Source organism: Neophocaena asiaeorientalis, unplaced genomic scaffold, assembly GCF_003031525.2.
Source record: "Neophocaena asiaeorientalis asiaeorientalis breed wild unplaced genomic scaffold, Neophocaena_asiaeorientalis_V1.1 scaffold314, whole genome shotgun sequence".
Classification (NCBI taxonomy): Eukaryota; Metazoa; Chordata; class Mammalia; order Artiodactyla; family Phocoenidae; genus Neophocaena; species Neophocaena asiaeorientalis.
The window spans coordinates 950,355-957,448 of record NW_020175489.1 but is presented as its reverse complement, the minus strand read 5'-3'; the positions used below and the strand labels follow the sequence as shown (position 1 = coordinate 957,448).

The 7,094-nt window shown below is 44.0% G+C and overlaps 1 protein-coding gene across 1 annotated transcript in view; it reads left to right on the top strand.

The window, feature by feature from the left end:
• Positions 1-6,692: 6,692 nt before the first annotated feature.
• ELMO1 (engulfment and cell motility 1) overlaps positions 6,693-7,094 on the top strand; it is a 537,648-nt gene continuing 537,246 nt past the window's right edge. The window contains exon 1 of the mRNA XM_024768877.1: positions 6,693-6,905. The gene's annotated coding sequence lies outside the window, so the exon portion shown is untranslated. The remainder of the gene's footprint in view (positions 6,906-7,094) is intronic.

Here is a 7,094-nt window from a genome sequence, read left to right as displayed (position 1 = left end):
TTAATGACATAGGATTATATTCCTTCTCTTTCAGTGCAGTCATGCTATTTGCCTCTGCCATGTGTAATAACGTATAATACTGTAAACTCTGCTTTAAAATTTTTAGAATCGACTAATAGACAATATATAAAGAAACTTTCATTATAGTGTCAGGAAAGAAGGTAGCAGAATATAAATGTAATAAACACTGAAAATGTATAACTAGTATTAAGTTTGGAAATATAATGTCATAATTACACACATCTAGTCCTCCTCTAGTCCCAACCCCCTGGGGCTAAAAAGAAGAGTTTGCCACACCAGAAAAGGAAGGAAGGAAGGAAAAGAGGGAGGGAGGGAGGGAAGGAAGGAGAAAGAAAGGCCACCAGAGTTTTGGAGAGTAGACTGGATCAGATATAGCGAAAATTAACATGGGAGGAAACCTCAGCTGATCTCTTTTTGGCTCTAGAGCTGGGATGGCCTTGAAGAGATGCTCTGAACTGGGCAAGGGAGGGCAATTCAGGGAAAGGTACTCAGGCATGAGGTATCAACACCGATATTCTCAGCAGCCTGGGGGGATCAGGGACAGGGTGGTGATTCCACAACTGAGCACCTTGGTCCTGAGGTGGGGGTGGAGGATAGAAAGGAAAGGGGAAGGGGTTCGTGTGGTGCACACAGCATCCACTAGAGGTAATTATAAAAAGTGTCGATTAGAGAATCTGGAAATTAAAATTTTGATCATCAAAAACAAACAAAAAACTAAAATAAATTAAAGGGAAGAATGGACAAGGCTAAAGAGTGAATTAACGAGCTGGAAGACAGAGCCAGTGTACTCTCCTAGAGGACAGTGTAAAGACTCATAGGATAAAAAGAATGAGAGAAAGTGAAGTGACATGAATGATAATATCAGAAGGTCTGTGTCAATAAATAAAACACTATCATCAATAAAACACCAAAATGTGATGTTATAATCAGAAAGAAGAACTGAGAAAGAGGGGGTAAGCCAAAGTTATAGAAATCTTTCATAGAAAGCAATAAATAGATACTGTATGAAATTGATAAACCAAGAGATAATAGTATAGACAATTAGAACCATGGCACTAATCACCTAAATAATTAAAAACAGAAATGATTAAGTGTGTTGACCTCTAGGGACCAGGACTGGAGATGGCGGGGGTGGGGGGGAGAGAGTTTTACTTTTCATTTACTATTTTATATTTTAAAAAAACATTTGACATATATTTCTTTAAAAATTTTTTTAAAGAAAAAATAAAGATTATTGTACTTCCACCTGACCATTATAGAAGAGGTTAATAGCCATTACTAGTGCAGAGTGGTTAACATTCATCTTGGCTAAATTTACTGAGTATTTACTATACGCTAGGCATTGCTTGAGAGAAGTATCATCATATAATCAACTCCATATTATAGGCTCAGAGAAAAATACAATGATTTGTTCAAGGTCACATGGCTATTAAGAAGTAGAGCTGGGATTCCTTTCCATATCTATAAACTCCACAAGCCTGGACATTTGAATACTTTGCAGATTTTGCTCTGATGAGACTGGTGGGTCAATCCTCTTGTCAGTGTTTACCGTAACACTGTAGGGATTCCTTGAGTTATTGATCAATGCAATTTCTTTGGCCATCATTCTTTGGGCAAGGGGAGGTAGAGAGTGGATATAGATCTGAAAGTCTTGATAAATGTCCTGCTAAACACAAATCCAAACAGGAGAATGCATTTGGTTAATGGATGACTTGGCAGTCCATGGAGATATTTTTTGTTTAAAAATAGGGTGGGATGGCTAGAGCAGAGGGAGCTGGTGCAGGGAGTAAAGTTTACATGTTTTGATGGGTGTCCTCCACCACTGGACAATTTATAATGACTATGAAATGAGGATCTGCTGGGCATGAACCCAGAGTAATGGTGTCACAGAAATAGTCAGTAGCCAAACAAGAGCAGAGTCATCCCTTTCATTTCTCGAGCCCGTCCTTGACCTGGGGGCAAGTGTTGCAGGCAGTACCATGTTGGACACAGGGTTACAAGAAGGCCAACCAAGTTCAGTGTTTGGTTGGGCCGAGGCAGCAAGGCAAAAGCAAATCATTTGTTTGTGGGCCTCTACGACTAGGATGACCGACCATCTGTTCTACGGGCCCTCTGCTTCCTTTGTAACTTTTCCGTTTCTTCAGTTCTCCCCAGGCCCTTGGTTTTGGTGACTTAGGCTCCATCTTCTCTAGCCTTAGCTTCCTGCAATAACTCCCTATTGGTTCTTCCCACGTGCCTTTTTGTCTCCCCTCTAATCCATTCTCTATTCGGTAGGAGGAACCTTTAAAATAAAAAACCAACCATGACAGTCTCTTGCTTAAAATATTCCACTTGGAAAACAAAACAAAACAAAAGAATCACAAACAAAAAACTTTTCAGTGCCTTCCCATTATCCTTAATATATTCAGTATGACTGCCAAGGGCTTCCAAATTTTGGCTTTTGCCCTGTGCTCTTAGATTCAATTTTGATATTCTCACACTTTAACCAAATTGACTTTTTTAAGGTCCTGCCTGCACTATGATTCCTATAGACCTTTGTGCAAACTGCTTTTTTTGATCTAGAACCCCTCCCCATTACCCAGCCCACCGCCTTCCCCCACTGTCCTGGCTAACGTATACTCACTCATCCTTCAGGTTCCAACTCTAGCAGAGCTTCCCAGGGAGACTTACAGGTGATGGTAGCATCCCTGCCTCCACATGGTACTTCAATATTTGGTTATTACTATGTTCTTCTACTACATTCTGTCTTCTTAACTAGGTTGGAAGTGCCAGGAGGGGCCCTGCATACTTCTCATGCTCACCATTGTAGCCTCCCTTCCTCCCACGGTAGCTCACATTTAAGGCCTTCCGTGCACATTGAATTAAGGAATGATGGAGAGAAGGAAGGCCCTGGCATACAGACCCCCTTGTCACTCTGTTTGTCCCAGGGCTGACCCCAGTGGCTCTGGACTGCAGGTGTCTGCCTGCTACCCAGACATTGTTATCTCTGGTATAGCAGCTTCCTGGAGCTGAGGTCACTCTCTCTACCCCCAGAGCTGTTTCAAGACTGGAGTCAAGCCATCGTGAGCCTGATTCTAAGACAGGAAAAGAGAATAGATTTTTCAAGCTACAGATCAAGGAAGTTGAGGCTGATTTGAGGCAAAATTCTGAAGCAAATTATGAAATATATTATTAAGTACACAGGGCTTATTTGCAGTTCAGTAAGTGTTTTTTAAAAATGAATCAGAAATGAATATTTGTGAATGCTTAGGAAGGAAAGAGTTGATCAACATGAGTCATCATTGATTAAAAATATAACAGGCCATTTTTGCAATTTGGGGTTTCATGGTGACATTTGGGTACTCATCCCTCCTCTCTTGGAGTTCTGTAAACACAAGGAAGAATAAAGATGTTGGAAACACAGGATTGAGTTATTAAATCTGGGAAATTCGCCCAAATACCTCTCTATCCATCAACAGTACAAAGCTGTCTTGTAAGCATGGTTGCGGGAAGCAGTTTAGACCTCAGGCTTCAGGGAATTTTGTTCTTTAGCCAGCTCTCCCTGCTGTGCTTCCTTTTCTCCTATAGCCATCTTGAAACTGAGATGGGTGGTCCTATAGGGGAGATCCTGAGTCCACTTCCCCAACCGTTTGAGATGTAGATGAGGCTGGCCCAACTGCAGAAAGCCTAACCCTGCCCTGGTGGACTTACTGCAAGTGATGAGCTGCCCTTGGATCCTGATCCTTATTATAATGGCCACCCTCTCTACCACAGCATGACCTGTGGGATTGAACGGCCCAGTCTCTGACCAGGAGCTGAAATAAAATCAGAGTCATGATACTAGCTCTTTCCCTGCTCTATGGGTAGAAACTGATGCGTGGGAAAAGGGAGGAGATGTTGCTCTTATTTACTGATTAGAGGACTGTTATAGATAATAGCTAAGCTAACATTTAGTGAGTGCTTCTATGTGCCAAGCCCTGTTCTAAGAGCTTTACTGTATCAACTCATTTAATCCTCACTCAACCCTCCCAGGTAGGTATAGTTTTAGTCCATAAGTTAAGTCACTTGCATAGGGTAATGCAGCCAGTAAATGTCAATGCTGGAACTTATATCCAACAACCAAGTCCAGAGATGGAGCCCTTCTACATGTTACCACCACACTGCCCGCTCTACAAAAGTGCCCACTGCAGACCGCCAGCTAGCCCAGGGTGAAGGTGGATTTCTCTAAGGCATTTGACACATCTAATATGTCTTTATGAATACAATAGAAAAATAAGGCTTGGTAATGGCACAGTTAAGAAGGTCATTAGTAACTGAATGAACCAGTGAATTCAAAGAATGCTGATCCCCACCATGGTGGAAGGAGCTTCTTAGTAGGGTGCCATCCAGGACCCTAGTGTTCTAACCTAACCTGCAGACATGGGGAGACACTGGATGCCTTAATCAAGTCCAAAGAGACTTAGAGAAGGTAGACCAGAAACTGGTTTCCAAGACTAACCTCATAAGCATGGACATGGCCTAATCGTAACACAGCAAAGAATTTCCAGTCTTCCCCTTGCACTGGGATTAACAGTGAGATGTATCTGAAAAATAATTGACAAGAGCTTATAAATAGTTTTTAATGGTTAGTTAGTTAGCTAGTTAATTTATATGACAACTAACTTTTTTAAAAGGCGGAGACAGGTGTCCTTTAAAAAATGGTGAAAGAGATTTGAAGCCATATCATATGAAAAGGAGTTAGAGTAGCTGACAATGTTTAATCCTCGGAAGAGAAAGTTTAGGTAGAATTCTAGGGCTATCTTCAAAGATCTGAAAGATTATCTCTTGCAGGAAGGATGTGACTTACTCTGTGTTAACTGCAGAGGGCAGAGCTGGGACCAAAGGTTACAGGGAGGTGGATTTGTCTAATTGCTGTGCAAAGTTCCCTGTCTACCCTTGGAACAAGTATGACACCTAACATTTACCGAGTATTCATGGTGTCTGCACTAAAGTAAAGGTCTTTATGTGCCTTAGCTAGAAAGTTGTGGATAAGATTCATACTTACCACTATAAAAGTGTCTCATCATCATTAGTAAAGGCTCCATTTACTGACTGCTTATTAAATTACCTCATTTGATAGCTGCCCTGTTGACTGTTAGTATCGTATCATTACTGTTTTACAGATGAAGAAATAAAGAAGTGAAATTACTTTCCTGGAATCATACTGTTTTAAGTTATTAGTTTATAATGATCTGGACCTGAATATTCCAGCTACTAATACTGCCTCCTGGGGTTATGCATGTAATAAGGGGTCAGATCAGGGCAGTTCATTAGAAATATAATATAAGCCGCTAATGAGAACCATGTGTATAGTCCTACTTTTCCTAGTAGTCGTGTTAAAAATGTAAAAACAAACCAGTGAAATTATTTTTAGTGTATATAATATACATTTTATATCTTAACCCAATACATTAACCCAACTGAGTCATCACATCTAAACTATCATCATTTGTTGGAATGATGTAATCAACATTAAAATTATTAACGAGCTATTTTACATTCTGTTTTTCACACGAAGTCTAGTGTCTATTTTACACTTAACAGAACATCTCAGCATTAGCCACATTTCAAGCGTTCAATAGCTACTTGGAACTCTTGGCTGCTAATGGACAGTCGGCACATGGTTAAAATTTAAGTCTCCTTGGGGGGCTAGGGGGTGGGATTGAAACTTAACAGGTTTGCTTCCACCTTACATTCTAATGCCTCCCTGTCCCCGACTTACCTCCTTTGTCATTTTGCAGGGAATGTATAGCAACTGCCTTTGCCTTTTCTGGTAGAGCCAGCGTAGATATTTCTGAATTTGGAGAGGACAGGTGTTTCTCCTGCAACCTTCCAACAACTGTCATTTCCCTCCTGGCAGCTACTCGGAGTTAACGTGATTGATTTCTGCTTTGAAAAGGACTGAAGTAGGTTGTATGAATCAAATAATGTACCCTAAATACCAAATTGGTGGTAGAACGTTTTGCTTTATGCAAAGTTATGCAAAATTAGGGAGTCCCTGGCTTAATTGATGAGAAATAAATCCTTTGGTCGGTAAATGCACAGGTGACTGAGGAGGAGGAAACGTTGTCCTGTTACTTTTGTCGCGCCGTCCAAGGTTCGAGGCAGAACGTCAACACAAACACATCAGCCTCTTAAGGTAGCTTTAAAACAGCCCACCGAAGTTTCTCCTCAAAATTCCAAACCAGTTGCCCAAATTGAAGGCTTATAAAAAGATGCCGCGCACTCTCGGCCTCCCGGAGGTGGCGCTATGAGGGTGACGGAGTTAGTGCCTGCAAAACGCCGCGTGTGAGCTCATTCGAGAAGTCATGCTCTGCACACATATTATTTATAGCAGAACTGAGGCGTACACGGTGTTTGACATTTTCTTCTTTTTAAGTAGGGGGACTTCAAAAAGTCGTGGGCACCCCCATCCCCCAGGCAGAGTGCAGTGGGCCGGCGTCAGGGCGCCGGCTGGAGGCGAACGCGCCAACCACGCGTGTCCGGGCGCAGGTGCGGGGGGCGACGGCGGCCACTCCGCAGCGTCCGCTCAGGAGGAGATTTCGCGGCTAATCTCGGGATGCCTTGCAGATGCAAAATGTGTCTCTGGCCAGCAGGAGGAAGGAAGAGGAAGTGAGAGCAGCGGCCGCCGGCGGCGCAGCAGCCGGCCGACCCGGAGTGTAAGTGCGTGTGCTCTGGCGAGCGCGAACCGGCGAGGATGGGCAAGGGATAGAGGCAGAGCCACTCACACCGCCGGGACCCCGAGTTGGGCGACAGACCCTCCGGTCCCCCTTCAGTGGTCGCGGGGTCGCCAGAGCTCTGACTGCTGGGAACCCTCGCCGCCGCCGCCGCAGCCGCCGCCGCCGCCGTCCTGCGACCCCGGGCAGGTTCGTAAAGTTTCCTGGGCTGGCGCGGCGCCCTGACTCGCTGACCTCAGCGCAGCCGGGGAGGGAGCTGGGGCAAGGAGGAGGCGTCTTGCGCGGGGGGACTCTGGGCGCCGCGGAGACACTTTTGTTTTCTCCCTGGGGGCGTCGCGGCGCAGGCGGGGGGTGGCCGCCGGGGTGAAGGCTGCGGGC